The sequence below is a fragment of the Zerene cesonia genome, chromosome 3 (assembly GCF_012273895.1).
Source record: "Zerene cesonia ecotype Mississippi chromosome 3, Zerene_cesonia_1.1, whole genome shotgun sequence".
Taxonomy (NCBI): domain Eukaryota; kingdom Metazoa; phylum Arthropoda; class Insecta; order Lepidoptera; family Pieridae; genus Zerene; species Zerene cesonia.
In genome coordinates, this window is record NC_052104.1 from 7,574,800 (window position 1) to 7,595,841 (window position 21,042).

Consider the following 21,042-nt stretch of genomic DNA (forward strand, 5'->3'; position numbering starts at 1 on the left):
ATGTTGTTTTCAGTTAATGTTGAAATAAAACACCCAATAATTTTGACTAGTTTTATTCAAAAACATCCAATTACATCAAATATTTGTTATTTTTGGCAATATCTACATGTACATATAGGTAACAATACACAACCACTTAGAATTCATAGTTAGAGGTAGGGAGGTACACGCATTGTATCGTGATATACATATTATATGTATAAATATTTTACAATCTACCTAATAATTATATTAAGCTTTTATTTATAAATTAATTACAAAGTAACAAAATTAATTATTTAATACATGTTTTGGCTATAACAATTCTTTTGAATTTTACTTGCAACTTCTCAATTTTTGCATTAAAAAAACGTTTTTTTATATATATTCGGCAAGACCCAAAACTTTTAAACTAAAGACATTGGACTATATAATATAAATGTAGTAATTGAATTTAACAAAAAACATATAAGGAATTTAAAATTTATTCCTATGTTTCTTTGCCACTGCACCAATGTAAATAATATACATACAAGTCAATAAATATAATAAATTAAAAAAACACATATTTCATCTTACTTAGGTATTTACGTAATACTATGTATATTTATTATTTTACTTTAAAATATATTTCGCTTATTTATATATTACCTACTGTTATTTACATCAAAGCTTGATATTTACATCGATATTTTTTAATATCTTTAGCTTACCCTGTATATTGTATGTTTAAACCGGTGCTTATATCATTTTTAATTTAAAATAACTTAAAAACTGATGAAAACAAACAAAAAATTCTGTTATCAACAATAATAAATGTCCTATTTACAACATAACATATTGTCACCGTTTATTCAATTATTATTGGACATTCAATTTATTATTTAAATATAAATTGTTTCAACATACATCAGTATAATTGTTAATTTCTATCTAAATAACTTATTCTTTAAATAATTCTTAATATTTTCAAATGCAGTATCAATTTTGACACAATTTTTTACATTTTCAATACTTTCATCTAAATAACATTTATTTCATTACTTTATTTTTATTAACATTGTCATAAGGACAAATACATGCCAGAACACCTATTACAGTAAAAAAAAACTTATTTCCCAAGACCACATGACATCAGTGTCCTATCAAACAAACGGTTGAAAACCCACGGAGTTTGCATTATAAACAAAAAAAAAAAAAAATAAATAAACTTCAGTCGAATTGAAAACCTGAGGCTCTTTCTCGGCAATTCAGAATTCTGACATATATTTGTCAATACAGCTACATTTTTAATATGTATTAGCTAGATACATCGTTATTTCAATTATATTTACAGTATATAATCGCTTAACATTAATCCTAGCGATTAAAATTCTCGCATTATCGACACGTTCAAATAATACATGCATGCTGAAGTTGATATATGTACCAATTAATAATAAAAATATTACAACCCTGTAATTATTGTTTTAAAACATCGATTTCACTAACTCTTGAGCTGATATCAGTATTTACAATAACACAGCTCATAATATCGTATGTAAATCGTTTAATGTCTGTTTTAGACAATTTGTACTGTGCATCATTTTATATGCTATATTTTAAAATTCAAAAGGAGGATATGAATAAAACTCAAGGGCTTCTCAGTATCCAATTCATAAGAATATTGCTTTACAGTTGATAAAAAAACACATTTTATAATAACTTCAATAAACATAGAATCGTTAAAATATATCGAGAAATGAATAATACAATAAATTAAATAATTCATGTAATATAAAATAAATAATAACACAGAAGTTACTATAACAAAATTCCAAACTTAGGCGTTGATAGGAGGTTTCGGCCCACAATTATGTATGCTTTGTATATAAACGATCCTTCCTCTATATGTATGAAGGGCTGCCTTACACCATGGCCCTCTGGAACATCTCCATCGAATCTTCCCGTTTCTTGCACAACCATTGAATCTGAACCTATAGCCGCCCACATTAATGCCCATTTTCCCTTGTTTACTCAGACAGTATGATGCGAAACAATCGGGCCCGGAGATGCTCACTGTAACAAAAAAATTTTGTTAGATTTGGTATCGAAACTTCTAGAAACACATTTGTACATTTTCACTTAGGACTAACCATAGACGATTTTATAGCATTTTTTGCGTTTGCACTTATAAAATATCGTTCATATACAAACGGGAGCAAAAGCCAATTCGTATCTTGAGTGTTATCTCGTTCATTCTGGTAGATGAGATGTATAATTAATTTATGACACGCAGGATAACAAAAAAAACCTCGATCTTTATTTAAGTCTTTATTAAAATAACATACATGTTGCCTTAAGTATAAAACAGTGCCGTCCCTCAGCACTAGAAATTACATGGAATTTTAGTCGCTATACGCCATTACTGTGTACTTTGTTTCATATTGTGTTCTCCTGGTCAGTGCAGTTCCCTGTTTGCATGTGGAAAACTATTGTACAGTTTTCCACATGCAAACAGAAGCACAAGTACAATGTAGGTAGTTAATTCGAACGTGACCTTTATTAATATATGGCATACAGTAGTACATCGCCTGTGATCTTGTAGTAAAGGAAGTTGTCACAACTTAGTAGCAGTCATTAATATAAAAATGATGCATCGCAGATCAGTGTTAAAACAAGATGACTATTCGCAATCCCTCACACTATGTAACAATTTTTCAACGTCATTACATATTATTTGCGTCATTAGTTCAACAGATTGATAACCTAAAGCATTTAGCGCCAAATATAAAGAACATGGCTCTATTGAACAATGACACTTTGCAAAAAATGGGTTTTTAGTGAAGTATCAAACCTGAAGAATCAAGAGGCAATTTATAAAGAGGTGAAAAAAAGCCTGCTTGGCCACTGTGCCTATTATGGCCACTAAGTTGTGTAATTTTCTTTCATATATTTGCGTAAAAAGTTAAAAGCGATGAAGCGATGAGCGAGAGCAGATTCAAGTTTGTACTGCCATCTAGCGCTTTAAGGATACATTTTTAACTACTTATTCCTATATAAATAGGGATAAGTGAAACATACATTTATATATTTAATTTAGTCTCTAAAAACTTCCTCCTTTCCTGCCTCTAACTGAACCGATATTTTCAGTGGAATTTGGCGTATCCAACCGCGGTTTTCCCGTGGTCTATGTGGGCAAGCACAAGTTCATAAAGCACGAAGCTTACAAACAGAAGATACGTTGGACTTGCAACAAGAGGATACAGCTGGGGTGCAAGGCCAGTCTCACCACACACGACAGCGTAATAGTCCGGAGTTACTTGGCGCATAATCATTCCTAGCATTCACTGATCGCATTTACTAAATCGTGCTATAAATTGTCTTTAAAACAATTTAAATCTATATGTATAAAATACAGTGTCTCAGTCGTAAATAGTTTGTGTAGATATATTTTATAAGTCTGAGAATGTGTTGGAAATAATTTTTATAAGTGATAATAATACTTGAATTTAATCATAAGAAATCTGAATGTGAAATTGAACAATTCAAAATTAATGTTTTTGTACATTTTATATTGTATATCATTCACAATTTTTAGGAAGATATAATGATCGAATTTAAATTAATATTTGTAAATTGAGTGCCTTATTATGCCTGGTAGATGATACTTATATTAAAATATATTTTGTAGTCCCTTTATTGACTTGTCATGTTATAGATGTAAAGTCCGATTTTTAGTCGATTGATTCGTTTATCAAAATATTTAATAAAACGAATGGTAATATTGATAAGGTAAAAATTCTGAATGAAAAATGTTTTAATAAACTTCGTTTTGCTTATTGTTTTTGTTTTATTTACTTCCTAACGACATAGTGTATGTATATAATGAATGTTGATTATTATAATCATGAAATAGGGCTCTAGACGTAAGGTAATAATTATGACCATAAATGATCCGATTGTAGCTTGTTTGTTTGAACCCGCTAATTTCAGGAACTACTGAACCGATTTCAAAAATTCCTTCACCGTTGGGTATGTGGATGATAGGTACCTAGGTGATCGCCGAGTGCTATATGAAATATATGTTTTTACTCGCATAAATTATTTTACATCGATCAATTCTTTATTTCTTTTAATATAATAATTAATTAAAGCAGTGTTCTTTCCAATAAATTAAATAAATAAAAAGGATAATAATAATAAAAACAATTTGCTGTCAATACGTTTAATAGTAAAAGTTAAAGGTTGCAAAAATCACGAGACCTTGCAATATAAATTAAGTATTTTATGTTTTATTTTCGAAATTAATAAACTGAAGGAGATCACACATCTCTGTAATTTTTAACGCAAAATATAGTTTTTTTTATTTTTATTTTTGTCATAGCGGGCAACTGAGCTGGTGGTTCGCCGATAACGATCACCACCGCCCATGAACATTCGCAGAAGCTTAGACCTCTGAGAAAGCGCTGTCCGCTTTTAAGGGATAAGGGATAAAGAAAGGATTGATGAATGGAAAGAAGGAATGGACTGGAAAGGGCTAGGAGAAGGAAATAGGCTTCCGGCTCCTCCACTCACCGTACGAAACACAATAGCAAGCTATTATTTCACGCCGGTTTTCTGTGGGGGTGTGGTACTTCCCCGGTGCGAGCTGGCCCAATTCGTGTCGAAGCATGCTCCCAAATCAATTATACGCTAAATACTTCACTTAAAATTAACTAATATGTAATAGTGGATGTTATTCAGATATTTTATTTTCTCCCTCTCGTTCTTCCGAAGATTTTGACGCAAGTGGATCTTTAGCATCATTAGTATGATCCGCTTCGTCTAGTTTATGATTTTCCTCTTTTGAATCAGAATCATTATTTTCAGAAACATTGTTTACATTTACTAGAGCAGTATCATTACTTGTTGCGCTATATTCCTTAGGCTTTTCTGCTTCACTATTTGTTTCCAATGACATAGTATTCGAAATAACGGGAGCGAATATATGATCTGGATTGATTGAATTTTCAATATCAATGAAATTGAAATTTGCCTCGTCATTATCCTTGACTGTTTTGTCTTCGGATACGGTGGATTCAGGCGTCTGTGCCGAAGTAAACTCAAAGTTTTGTTGAATACAAGATTTTCTTGTATTCTCCAGTTCCATTTCTTCACCATCTGACAATATTTCAATCGGCGCTTCATCCCGTACGACCTCAATAACGTCATCATCAGAGGTATTACCACCATCTATAGTTTCTCTGGATCCTGTCATGATAACGTTCGTGCTGATTCCACGGGCTGAAAATATAAAGGGGTAAGCATCTTTTTTACAATTTGGAATAGAAAAATGATGCACAATAAATGGTAAACAGTCGCAAATTGAGTTTGTTGAATGAGAGGAGAGGAATATTTTTAAGTTACTTAAGAAAATGGATTTATTCATGTAAATCATCATCAAATCATTCATATAAATCGAATAAAACGATAACACACCAGATAAAATTTTATGATATTATGTGATAAATGAAACCTTATAAAGAATAAGAAAAAAATATAAATGTATTACCGATTTACTTTTATACGAAAATCTCTGGCAACGCACGCGTAAGTAGAATAAAATGGCGGTACTAAGTGTTTTTTTCTGAGGCTGTTGCAGTTAGGATAAAGTTTGTGCAAGTAAATATATTCAATGTTTAAAATAAATAAATTGAATTTTCAAATGTGTTGCTAACCGTAAAACTCGAGAATATTTCGACCAATTCAGTAACATTTTTTAAATGTTTTTGTTAAGCCACAAGAAAGGTTCTTATAGAGAGAAAAACGTACAACGGGTAAAGCCGGAGCGATCTACTGGTTTAAAAAGAAACATATTTTATAATTGAATAAAACAATTCTATTATATTATACATAATAAGTTTATTACATCTACAATTGTACTAGCAACGGAGAGCACAATGCTATTCCAAATACAATAAATTAATAACAACATTTAATTAAAATCTTATAAAATCTGATTTAATACCTATAACTCATCCGTTTAAAAACCTTAGACAACCATAATCGGATTAAAAAATAACTAAAAACAAAAGAGAAACATACGAATTCACTTAACAATTTGTACCTATCAAATGGGACTCATTTAAGATACAGTAAATTAAATAAGAAAACAATAGTTGTTACAATAACATATACTTATCCATAAACCTATATTTACTAACACCCACTTTGAAACACACCTAAAATTGTATTATAAACATTGATGATTGATAGATGCAACTATGTCAATGCAATACATATTTTAGTCTTGACTAAAGAGAACTCTTATATTGACATTTCCACGGTCTCGGACTTGAAGATAACACTTAGCCCTTAAACATTAGTGAAACAAATGAGAAATACGTGAATTGTGTAAGACCCGATTGAAATCTAGTAAAATTGTTATGAACAGGAGATTTGGGATATGTGTCTAATTCATGCTCCTATATGTCTCTAAAGTCAGTGGCTTCACTAACTATATAGACATTCGGTAAATTTGCATCCCGGGCTCTTTCTTACTCCAATACGATATTCTCCTCTTGATTTTCAGTTCCGCATACTTCAGTGGGTCTTGCTTTATACGTCTGTACCGCGCTCTCTCAGCAATCTTCTTTTTCTGCAACAGTTCCTCTCTCGTCATTTTCCGACGTTTCCTTTTATATGTACCTAAAATGATTCTGCATTTATTACCAAGATCTCGATACTGCACCTGATTTAACTAAATTTCATTATAACAATAAACGTTTATAGATCGTATATGTTGTATTAATGAAAAATATATTTTGTACAGTTTCGACTGCCTTATTCACAAATGTTTATCGAATGACAGCCGAATTTACAACGTCCTATTAAAAAAAAATTGTATTGTAATATAATATAGCCCATTTTAAGACATAAAAATCCTACTGTACCATTCTTTTTAACAAATGGTATCACTTTAAATTTGAAAATTATATAATAAACATAATACAAGTGAAAACGATTCTCTCCTACAGTACTCGGACTCCCTGGATGACGTTGAAATTATACCTCCAGAATCAAGATCTATTTAGAATACCTAAATTATTCATTATACAGGTCTAGAATTTTGTGTATTTACAAATCAGAAGATATTTTATAAACATTCCTGATCCCTTTGTTGAGGTGTGGTATTGGGAATCCTTAGAATATTAATTAATATAATGAATGGGAATGTTTTTGTTTGTTTTTCGGCCACGTCGCAACGGAGCAATGTTATCATTTGATTTTGTGTCTGTAGATAGTTAAGAGACTAGAGTGTGATATAGGCTACTTTTGATCGCGGTGAAACATTTCATTCCCAAAAAAATATAAGGACTAATACAAGAAAAATCAGGAAGAAAAAGATCAGCCATTCTAACATAAAATATAAATTCTATATTAAAATCACACCGACACATCGTAAATGTTTTCCAGTAATTGATTCAGTTTAGATTGAAAATGGTCTCCCGATGATTATGCTCATTATTCAGGATGACTATTTCGTCATCTATTGTGTGGACTTTGGCTGTGCAATCGGCATGTGTGGCGCACTTCCATATCTTCTTCACATAGTTTAAACAATACGTACGACAGATGAAAGCGTAGCCCCCGATAATCATTTGGCGTGTACCTTTCGTAGACATTCTGAAGTACGCTGTAAACAATACCATGTATGTCAATGTCTATGTGATCCAAAAAAATTTCCCGTAAATGTAACTAACTTCCAGAATTACGAAGTAGGATAGTAAGAAGTGAATGCCCCCTTTCAACCATGATGAATATTTTTAAGACACCTCGCATTACAATAAAGTAAAATATTATTTATGTAAACTTAATTTTGATTTGAAAGTTTAAAGTCACAAGTTGATTTTAATATTTACTTCATATCGAATTTATTTATTCATAACTTAATAAACACATCATTGGTTTGGCATTTTTATTCTAGCATTTTATTTATTAAATACCTGGTATGATGATTATACTATTTAATAAAATCTATTTATCATTATTTTATGTTATTACAACATATTGTACATAATTTATTTTTAGTGCCTTTCAAACAACAATAAACATTGGTATTTTTTACATAATTAATTGTTATTATTACTTGATTAAACTCTAAATCTTATAAAATGTAAAATATAACACACAGCCTTCACATTAAGTATTGCAAACTGCTAAGATACAGAATTGTAACTTTAGATTCGCCAATTACTTATTATACGTAGTTGACGGCCACTACATTCGAAAGAAAACGAAAACCACATGTTAAAGACGACCTGTGCAAATCTCTTTCCCTCACCTTCTCCGGTTTATTTGAGATCCCATTATTATCACGAATCCAAGCGGATATCCATATCCACTGCTCAATTACACTAAAACCGCAACCATTCATCCTGAATACGACAAAACAGACAAAAAAAACAGATATCCGTATGGCATATTACAGGATATTTGACCTCTGTTTTTCACTTTTAACTCTCCTGGTAAGTTTGATTGGCGCTTTTATTTATATACCATAACACGGTCATTTAGACGATAAGTTACATTCTATAAAACTGCCCATTAGCGCTATAATACTCCGGCGGATCGTGATCATGTTCAGCTCCCAGTGTGAGGTCGTCATTTTGGGTATTCACGTACGCCCTACAACCCTGGGACCTGCGGGAGCAGTACCATAGTATTTTGCCAGTCCGCGTCTGCCATGCCCGTTTGAACGTATATTTCTGATACATCAGCAACGGGTGCCTTTTTATTCTGGACGGTATGTAATATACTGTGAAATGAATATTATCTATAATATGGGGTTAGGATTGTACCTATAGCACATGTTTTATTCATAACGATGACGATGCAAAACTAAATTTAAACAATTGTTCTTCTGGAAAGAAAATAATCATGTTTCATTATCTTTTTGCGAGGCAATCATAAGTCATATAGGTAGTCCCGTACTAAGGAAAATTTTACTTGTACCTTTGTTTTCTGGTGGAGAATGTGATTACACATACTCAGAGTCCAAAACTTTTGAAGAAAGCCCTGGATTATACGAGAAGAAGTAATTTGTATATACTCGTATAACGATTGGGAGCAATTATGTTTAAATATATCACAAAGAAGCTAATTATATTAAATGCAATTTTTGGTTCTGTATTGTATAACGACGCTCTTTATTTTGAAATTGCCTCGAAAAAAAATTAGAAATCAACAACAAATCACACTGTAACCTAATCATTACATAGTTTAAAACAAAGTCGCTTTCTTTGTCCCTATGTCCCTATGAATGCTTAAATCTTTAAAACCATGCAACGGATTTTGATGGGTTTTTTTGACAAATAGAGTGATGCAAGAGGAAAGTTTTTATGTATATTAACATCTATTAAACTAATCCGAATTTTACCAGTGAGAAGCCGAGGGCAAGAGCTAGTTCTAGTCCTACTTCCTTATAATATTATAAATGCGAAAGTTTGTAAGGATGTGTGTGTTTGTTGCTCTTTCACGCAAAAATTGCTGAACCGATTACAATGAAATTTGGTACGTAGACAGCTGGACAACTGGAATAACATATAGGCAACTTTTACCTTACGTTATTCCTACGGGATACGGAATACGCGAGGCGCAGCTAGTTATATATAAATACATGGTTATTGCGTAAAAAAGGGGATGTGCACATTATAAAAATAAAACATTGGTCATATAGGTATAAACAAATTCAATTTATATTTCTTAAAATTTACATAACCTTAACTAATGCTGTAAAAAATTACTGTTTAAACATTGTGTTATTGAACTGGATTCTCTATTATTCCTAATTCTATGATCATAAATAATTAAATTTGTCAAGACTTACATTAACTTTATAACTCTATTTAAAATTAAACATTTGCTAAGTACTTGTCCGCGATAACGATGTAATCTAAAAAATCTAAATATTGAACCATGAATCAAAACCAAAACACGCACACTTGCGCTATGGTTCGGACAAACAAATCTAAACGTGGGGTACTGGGGTATATACGTATCAATGGATATTGCTAGGTAAGATTGTAGAAGTATCCGTAACAGAAGTAACATATTATGAGCAGATAGGACATGGCTTTAGTGAAATATTTAGTTGTCCACTACGTACGAGTATAGTCTTCGCAATTAGATTCGGTTTTCTGGGGATGGAAGAATGACTCATGAAAGTTAACAAATGACCCTACATATTTGCCTTACAATTATAAATAAACGCCGTAATCCCAGCCAGGAGGCTTCTACTTCCTTATATTCATCTTGTTCAAGACATTACAACTTATCCATATCCCACAGTACCGGAGGATCATGCTCATGAGGAGACGCCACCAGCAACTTTTCACCCAATGTATTAGCAAACGCCTTACATCCAACATTGCGTTTCGAACAATACCAGACGGTTACTCCGCTTTTATTCACACGTTGCAGTTTGTAAGAGAAATTCTTGTAGATCAGTCTAGGATGCTTCCCGACGAGATCCTTGAAAAAGACCGCTGAAATATAAAAATCGGTTTCATCCAATAGAAATAATAACGATAATGCAATTATGTCATTAATCTTCGACTCTTTCGATTTTTATTATGATACAGTTAAACCATTCGTTTATTAAATATAATTCTTAAATAGATGTGATGATAAAATTGTTTCCATTTGTATAAAAAGGAAAAATCTTTAATACGATTTTGAAACAATGTGATGATAATGAACCATATATAATAGAATAATAAAAATCAAATAAATAGATATAGGTACTATTGTTTATAATGTAGCAACAAAGATTGCAACACAACACAAAAACTTGCTCAGGGAAGATCACAATAAAAATAAGTATAGTAAAACAAATCTTAAAACAGGTTTTAATGATATAACAACTAGATTGTCTTATGCAGAACATATGTAAGGATAATAAGATAAAATGAAATCATCGTATTGTCTCTCCGTTCTTTGATAGTTTACAAAGTTTTCATTTAACAATGTCCATTAAATGTGTGCCACCATCGAGTCTAAAGCAGTCAGTTATATAAATGACTCCTTTAGACTTTATACAAACATAGAGGTGAAGTTAGTAAAAGCATATTAAAAATAATAATTAGAAATATAATGACACCTACTAAAATGTCTCATTTGTAATTTGTGCTAAAATATATAAGAAATAGTAAATCCAGTAATACGATGGTTCAAAATCTATAGAATGTCATTTACCAAATGACTGTATTTATGTATTAGATATCGGACCGAACGAATCTGGCTCGGGAAGGATCAGAGACAAAAAGACAAAAGATAAAAAGGTTAGGACCTTGGTCTATATTAAGTGCTTGTGGTTAGACGTGTGATATTTGAAAGGGTACGTTGTTTGTATAATTTAATAATTGGCATTAGCAACGCCTCTTGAAGTAAAAATTTTCTATCTACTTATTATGGTTGCAAACAGATTATCTACTTCACCATAAGCTTTATTGGCGTGACTAACGTATCCATATTTATATATTCAATCATTTATAAAGTAACTTCACATTTCATAATATATTAATAATGCATTCTACAGTCTATATAAAGCTTCAGGCCATACCAAATTTTCAACTTTCTTTACCCCTCATATGATTTTGCTGAACGACAAACACATAAATAGTGACTATAACGATAAAAATTATCTTACGAGGACAAGAACAGACGCATTCATTGTACATAAATAATAATATATCCGACAGCTACATTGAATTTACATGAAAATATCATATTTATTTAATTGTCCTAAATTAAACGCCTTATGATCATAATACAACATAATTAAAAACATACTGTATGACAATCTCTATCATCCCATAGATACCTACATACTCTGCATCCACTAACATGGAGGTTCATGGTCATGTGTGGTCACTGCGATTAGTTCTCCCTGAAAGGTGTGAGCATACGCCTTACACCCCACACCTCGTCTGGAGCAATACCACACTACCTTACCACTGCAGTTCTCCCTCTGCCGTTTGAAGGTGTAGTTGTTATGTACGAGACTTAGGTGTTTTCCATGTCTCGATGGCACGAATATCACTGGAAAAATGTATTTCCTTAGTAAAATATGAATCACAGACCATACGAGATATGCCAGCTGTCATGAAATACTATAAAGCTGCAGAGTTTATTTGTTTAAATCAGAATAATAAAGAATCAGAACACTCTGGGATTCGTTATACTGTTATTGCTCGTTATATTGAATATTTTAAGTAAGCAAAAAGATTGTACTAGCATATATATATATATATATATATATATATAGAATAATAATAAGAAAACAATATTGTTTTAAGCCATTCATGCATTGCTGACAAATATCAAGTTTATGTTCTCAACACAATAGTTTATAGCAGTGGTAACATTTCGGCTTTGTAATTCTTCACTTTCTTACCAGGAATATCATCACCACTGCTTTGCAACTGCAAAGAGGGAATATTACTGACTGGTACAGACAGTACTTCAGTGATAGAGAACGAAGACCTCTCGGAACGTTTGGCATTGCTAGTCCATTCTGCAAATGAGGTTGAACCAACTAACAACGAACACCCTTTAAGAATTCACACACAAGGTATTTCTATTATTTTCGAAACAAGTACTTGTGTATTATGTAACTATTCACATACGCAAAGCTGAGCATTCCATAAATCATGCACATCAGGCATCGTTCAGATTTTCGTCTGCAAGAAATAACGAAGTAAAATTGCTCAAAACTTTGTATTTTTTATTGTTGACTATTTCTGTATTTTGTGAGTCACAATTGTTTTAACTGTCGTATCAAAAACAAATAAAATAAAATATAATAGTTTAAAAAAACTATAAAACACGCTTTAACAAAAATCATATTTTGCAAATTGAAAACTGGAATAATTTTATCAAATTAGTGTATTGTCATCGGTCCTCAATAAATCTACAAAGTTTGAACGAAATCTGGCCGTTTAAAGTGGGTCAAAATCGCGCCCAAAGAAGTCAGTTACAAACAAACAAACATACAAACAAACAAACATACAAACAAACAAACATACAGGTGAAGCTAATAAAAAGCGTGTAAAAAAAAGAAAAGCATTTGAAAGCTGTAATTTTGTTACTATTTCTTGGGGCTTACGGTGGCCATATGTTAACTATTTCACTACATCTTCAGCAAAAAAATGTTTATTTACTATTAATGTACATGTTTCTAATCATTAATTTTTCTGTGCGTTTGAATAATCATTAATTGAACAAATATTAACGTTCTTTTAAATGAACTAAGTTCGGAAATATCTTATAAACTCATATTTACCTTGGCAAATATTATCAACTATCAAGCAATGACAGATTCATAAAACCGTCCTGTCCAATAAAAACACTGATAGAGTGATCCTTATTAATTATTATTATATTACATTATACGTTAAAGTGACTAGATAGTATACATATCCACAGCAACAAGATCAAAATAAATAATTGCAAAAATTACATTTTAGAATATCTTAACCATTATGTAGACACAGTAGGATATGCGATTACGGTCATTTTAGCGCTATCAATAATACTAATATATCAAGTTATAGGAAATATCGCCATTATAGCATTAGAAATAAGGATTAGATTTCTTAGCCGACATACAGATACAATAATTATAGATCTATGGCATAATCTTGATCCACTTCCCACTGTTCAGTTGGTGGTATATGGGCGGTGGGTGGTTGTGTTCGACTTCACCAGATGTATAGACATTATCAACACTGTTCACGATGGCTTTGCATCCACTGTGTCTGTTGGAACAGTACCATAACACGCCTCCTTTCGAATTCGAGAATCTCAATTTGTAGGTGTATTTTTTGAACATGAGCAACGGATTAACGCCCTTGCGTGTCGGTAGGAATTTCACTGTAACAACACGAGAAATGAAATTGAAGTAAGGTTTAAAATGCATTGGCATTGACAATGATAATAGTCTCGTTACAATGCATCGAATCGATAACGCTCGTAGTTTAAACGTGTTACATTATATGCAGATAGTGAAATTATAGATAAATTATTTACTAATATGAAATTGTATTTATTCAAAATTGTCGGTAGACAGGTTTTAATAATTACGATGAAAAAAATTCAAAAGCTGCTTCAATTATAATATTATGATGTGAATATGATAAATTGAATTCAATATTTGATACATTGTTTTTTGTCTTCCAAAATGTAACGGCAATCGAAATATCACAGATTTGAAATAAGAAAAAAAACGATATAATTTATCATAAAGAATGTAATCCAGTGCACTCTATTTAACAAACATATATCAAAAAACAAGAAAAAACCTCTTATATGAAAATCATTCGCCTTCAACAGCCCACTTTTATCCATTTACCGTGCTTCGACTTAATATAATACGGCGGCTTATGATTATGTTCTTTATTACCAAAGGTGTATTTATCATTTTCGCTTCGAACAAACGCCTTGCATTGTGCAGATATTCGGTTTGAACAGTACCACACAACCATGCCTCTGCTGGTACACCTCTTCCTCATGAAGGTGTATTTGTTGAACATTAGCAGGGGGTGCACTCCTTTGTGCGTTGGCAAGAATTCCACTGAAATCAAGCGAATGTTAGAATATCTATAGTCTATACATTTTAATAACATTCCAAGGTAGATTTAACACTGTATTTTACGTAGATATTTGATGTGTAATCAATTAATTATGAGTAGACTAAACACTGTGCAAGTAATTTTTCCGTCACGGGAATCATTACGGAATAATAAATAAAATTGATAAAAGGATAAACTCATGGAATTATGGAATTGGCACCGAACCTTGATAAGTGTACAAAGTTTGAATCAAATCTGTCCGTTTACAGTTGGTCAAAATCGTGTCTAAATCAATCAATCAATCAAAAACTCTTTATTGTGCACCTTTACAAGAAGAGGACAAACAGGAGATAAATAATCAGCAGTATGAAGAGACACAACAGGCGGTCTCATCGCTTAAGCAGCGATAAACTAAAGGATTCGGTTACAAAACAATAAACATAAAGAGGAAGCTAATAATTTCGTGTCAAAAAGTGGAATTTTTTTAAATAGAAACATAAAAATTGAAGAAATTATAAATATAACCCGAGGGCATAAAAATATCATTAATAATTTACATAATTTATTTAGTAATTCACGTATTTAATTAAATACATATTATCTAAATTAAATCAATAAGTACGCGTACAAAACACTATTCAAATTACCTTCAAAGCGTACTTTTGTTATCACATATTTTAGGAGTAGTCTTCAATTAGTCAATAAACAAAACGTATACAGACGAACTTATGAAAGATAAAATAACTTTCAGCTTACACAGTCAAAGAAAGGCAAAAAATCCTTACAATTTATAAAGCAAATATAAAAATAATCAAATAATCGTTACGAATATTGCTTATAATTTGTGCTTAATTAAAGTCTAATATACTACGATATATTATTTTTTTTACTAATAAGTGTCTTTCGCTGAAATATAGAATAACGGTGTACAAGCTGCACCAATCGTATAAAGAATAGAGAAAAGATAATAGGAAATAAATTGAGGGTAGAATTTAATTGTTACATTTACTAGCTCGAATTGCTTTTATATTTTGTTTTGTGATGAACGTCAATTTAAACCCACGACAGTTGCGTTGCATTGGCTGCCGTATTGCTCAATTTTTTACTTCAGAGTTAAATAAAATAACATAAAAAAGTGAGATAAAAGATTTTTGCATACAATTCCGCGGCCTTATGGCTATAAGACATTTCTTCCAGTATTTTAAGCTACACTATAATTTACAACATTCAACCGTTGTCCTAGTAAGCATGAGATTTAGAAGTCATAAAATTGATTTTCTCCCGCCTGACCTCCGGCATACTGTGGCAACTTCGGCGGCGGGTGGTCATGCGGCTTGAATGCAAACACCCTGGTACCAAAGCTTATAGCGGACGCTCTGCAACCTTTCAACCGACGAGAGCAGTACCAGGATATCCGTCCATCGGCGTTTTTCTTCTGGTAGCTGTACGTGAAGCCGGCGAGAAGCAGCAATGGATGTTTACCACCTCTTCTCGTCCACAGAAACGTTCCTGAAAGATGTTTATTTTGAATATGGAACACATTTATGAAAGACAACGTGCTACAACTAAGGAAATATATTACTTACAACAAACAGTCAATTAATATGCTTATGTTTCACTTAAGAATGAACCGATACATGCAGATGTAGCGGTGAAACGTTTTTGTGCGAAAATTGAACAAATTTATCAGATTTAAAGAGCGATTTGGTTCTATTATTTCATTTCAATTACAATTTTTTTAACATTTTACGTTATTATGTATTTTCCAAAACATGCATAACCGATTTTTTTTTATTGAATTCTAAACTATTTATTTAATTGTATGTATTGCAAAGATTCATTACATTTGCAGGTCGAATATACCCGTTAGGTAATCTTGAGTAATGGTGGGGGGATTTCAAATGATTTTACCAATGGATTTTCTTCGAAGAAGTTATCAAGCGACCTTTTACATCCTACTAGATCGATCTTTTTTACTATATTTGAAAACGAAAAAAATATTATGAAATTATTTTAACATACAGTGTACCTACAATTAGTAGCGTCAATTTTTACCTTCACAATGAAGTTTTGACAATAGCATAATATTCTCTAACCTATCTTTATTTATACTTTAAAATTAGATGCTCCTCTCTCCTCCTGCAATACAGAATAATCTGGAAAAGGTCTTATTATTATTGTAGCAATATTTATTTTGGAATTTGAAATATTATTTACATAGTTTGAATTCACGATATGTAATTTATAATCAGTTCAGTTTGTTTTATTTTTATAGAGTAAATTTGAATAATTTAATTTCTAGAGGGAACCGTGTGCATCTTCCATAACTGTTCCGGTATAAATAAGAGAAATATCCCCACATTTTAACAAAAATTTACTAACGAGTTGTTATTTATGAAGATCAGGTCATCCTTACATTAATACCTATCTTATTGGTTTTTAATAACAGCAATAACGTCACAATATAAGGGTAGCTAAATTCAACCAAATATCCATTTACATACCCTCGAATTGTACATTTTATCACGATTTTAAAAACACATGGAAATCACGGTCTTGTGAACTTTGGGAAAATCTTCAATTGACATTGAAATTTCTTTATTTGCATCAACACATAAATAGGTAAAGACTGGTACATTGGTGCATTACAACTAACATTCAAATTAAACACTAATGAGCAGAAAAAATCCTATTTCTTAATACATTTAGAAATTACATCTTCTTGATTTATGTGTACTTACTTCTGCTTTATCTAACAACGCATCTCTTCAACAATTCATAAACGCCCTCTTTATCAAAAGACTAACTACCGATGATGCAACATGAACATCTTGCAGGAAAGATGCAGTATTCCCAACTCATACGTCATATAAGTCTAAAATATATTTTCTCTCTGTATTTAAAACGTCTTTTCCGATTAAAAATATTAATACATTATAACATATTCTTGATTTAAACCATTTCACACCATCCATAGCATAGAGTATCGCCTCTATATCATCTATCCTCTCTGTCCCCTTAACAATTTCGTATCGAACGACTATCGTATCTTCACATATCTACCATTCGACGTCTTCATGAATTTGTAAGGAGCGTGAGTGTGGTCTTCGTTGCTGGCGATCAGATCTCCGTTCCGGTTCACGCAAATGTATGCACTACAGTCGTTACGATTGTTGCATCTCCAGCGCTCACCGTTCTTGGATCTAAATCCAAATCCATACCCGTAACCTTTGTATATATAGTGCTGGATTCCGTTTATCATTGTTACCTTCTTTAATTCTGGAAAGGAATCAGATATATGTCTTGAGTTCTGATTGTAATAACACGTAGAAAACAACAAATGCATTTCTTAAAACATAGAGTGCCTTTTTGACTGACGCATTTAAAACGGAAGGTATTTTATTTTTTTTATTGGTATGGTTACTGAATAACAAAGTGGGTTTTTAACCGATTGATGCGATTCTTTTGTTTTGGTAGGAAATTGTTGTCATTTCACTCCCCATCAATCATCACTCCCCTTTTTGAAAGGCGTTGAAAATCATTGTTTGGATATACTATTTCTTACGGGTGGCCGAGAGGCTAGGCGTTGCTATGGTTTGTCAAAAAACGCGGCCCCGGGATCCCGCCTCGTGATCAAATTTTTTCTATTCTTTCAAAATTACTCATGGATACACTATTGTTTAATCAGTAGCTAATTTCTCAATCAATATAACTGTAAATTCATGATTTAATGTCTAGCTCAGGAAAGACATAAACAGCCCACCAATCTATAGTTAAACATTTCTTACTACAATTTCTCTGATCACTATTCAGTTAACAAAAATTCTTTAACAAGCATATATATAACTATTCTTCAAAGAATTACGTTAAAAAATTATACACTTCTGACTTGTTCCAATTTAGTTTATTAAATATTAACATGATATAAATTTTCTCTCTAGAACTACAGTGCTACCAACTTATCTTTAAAATGGCGAAAGCTTTAATTGAAGGTATTGAATTGTCATTATTGACGACTTCAAGAGCTGTGTGTGTGTATTTTATAGCTAGATTTTAGTTACTAAATTATAACTATTCAATATGCCGAAAGCGATTAAAAGTGATAGTCTGAAGGTCAAATATATTTTAAAGGTTACACTGATGCGATGGTGGCACTTTCAGAGATGAGTTGATGGCATTGTATTACGCTTTAAAAACACATGAAACTCTATGGATGAGGTTTTATACACAACTTCAACGATATATTGTTAGGATACATCTCGTGAGCTAAGTAAATCAACGCGTAAAAATTTGGTAATTGAATTACTTAACTTAACTTAACTACTACTTACATATTTAAATTCACAAGAAACCGTAATGAATCATATGGAAAAATGTTTGTGTGTTTTGTTAAAAATGCTTTGTATTAACAGAAGACCATCGAATTCAAACAATTGTACTAATTTTAAGTTTAAATATACCAAACCAATAATCAATCGAAGATCATTAAAATTATTTCAATTATACAATTCAATTATATATTTTGTGGTGATTGAGTTGGTGTGTGAGTTTGATATATTTACCATCAGCAAGCTTATGGAACCGACACGGTAAGTGGGTATGCTCGTTTCTAGCTTGCACGAGTTGACTCCTGTAATCAATGACGATGTAAGATTTACAGCCGCTCGTACATCGCCACCTTTCACCAACTTTCGAAGCGAACCCGAAGCAGTAAGTGTACCCACGATATAAGTAATATGTTTTACCATTCACCATAGTTATGGATTTTAGTTCATCTGAAAAAATATTCAATTTAACATATTACGAAGTATCATAAAGTATGATGTAATAATGATGAGAATTAAGTCACTTGTAATTAAAATTATTTAAGTAACACTACTGGAAGCACCTACAATATACTATACTACCCCGACAGCAGTTGGTACACCGCCAGCGCTCGGTGCCCTTACTTCTGAAGCCAAAGCAAAACGTGTATCCGCGGTACATGTATCTATTACGTTCTGCCATTTTCCAGGATTATGGCTTTCAGAATCTGCAATTGACTGTCATTGACTAGATCGCTAGTACACAAAATAGTTTGATGACATTATTAGAATATACCTAATCATCCCTTTTACTATATATTGTTGGTATTTACCAATTTGGGTTAAAGTCTCTGTACTCATGCTTATTGGTACTTCTTGTATACATCTATATATTTGGAGCAAACAAACAGTTAAAACAAATTATTTTATTTCGCTCTTTATAACATTCACTAATATATATACAGAATATTTCGAATGAAAAATATAGGTACTAAGTAGATACTTCAATAAATTACTGACACTTTAGTAACAACCATATGTTCCCATTATAAAAATCATGTTTAAGATGGTATGAAACGTTTTTCTTTTTTCTTCCAAAATCGTTTGATAGCACCTACAACTGGTATCCACGTTATTAGTTAAATCTAGAACTGATTAGATAAAGAACTATCTGGACCCTATTCCTGGGCAATTTTAATAAAAAATTTATGGTAACGCTCTGAATAACTATCCATCCATAGCATAGATACTCAATTTAATTCTAATTTATGTCCAATCATCTTTTTCGGAGCCAAATCTTTCAAAGGCATATATAGTCCGTTCATACATTTCACAAACGTTTTCGGCGGATGGTAATGCATTGCTGGCTCTTTGAGAATTTCAAAAGTTTCACTGTCCACTAATAGAGCAACGAAGCATGAGCTAGTTTTGATGCACCTCCATCGGTTCTTGCTACCCGTATCTTTGACATAATAGTACCCGTTATATTGTAAATACTTCTGATGATTTATAGTGAAAATGAAGCGCACTGAAAAGAGAAAATCAACTGTAATATAAAATTTAAAACAGTAAACGAATTTGTTCTGGTGTAAAATAATAACAGAAACACACGTTTTATATGACACATAAATTTACTAAAGTAAGATTGCAAAGTAAAAATAACAGGAACCATATTTTGAGCGTATAATATTTGTACAAAGATAAAACAATACTAAAACTAACAAACTAAAAAGTTAAAACACAAAATATAAATTTATATAGAGTTTAAAAGTATGAAAAAACTATCAAGAAACTTTATTGTACACTTCGCCGAATAAGACACTTCAAAGAAGTAGTGATCGTGGGTGTAGCAGGATGGTTATGCATTGCGGGTTCCCTGAGTACTTCAAAAGTTTCGTCATCTACTAACAACGCAACGTAACAAAAATTAGACTTGATACATCGCCAACAGTTGTTGTATGTATCTTTTACGTAGCAGTATCCCTTGTAACGCAGAAACTTCTGTTTATTTATAGTAGCAATGAAATCCACTATGGAAATAAGAAAAAAAACTTAATAAATAACGGGCTAAAGATATCTTTCATAATGTTGAGTATATGCCAACATACGAAATGATAGGAAAGAAGCTTTGGACACAGAGTAATAAATACAAGTACTTTGAAGCC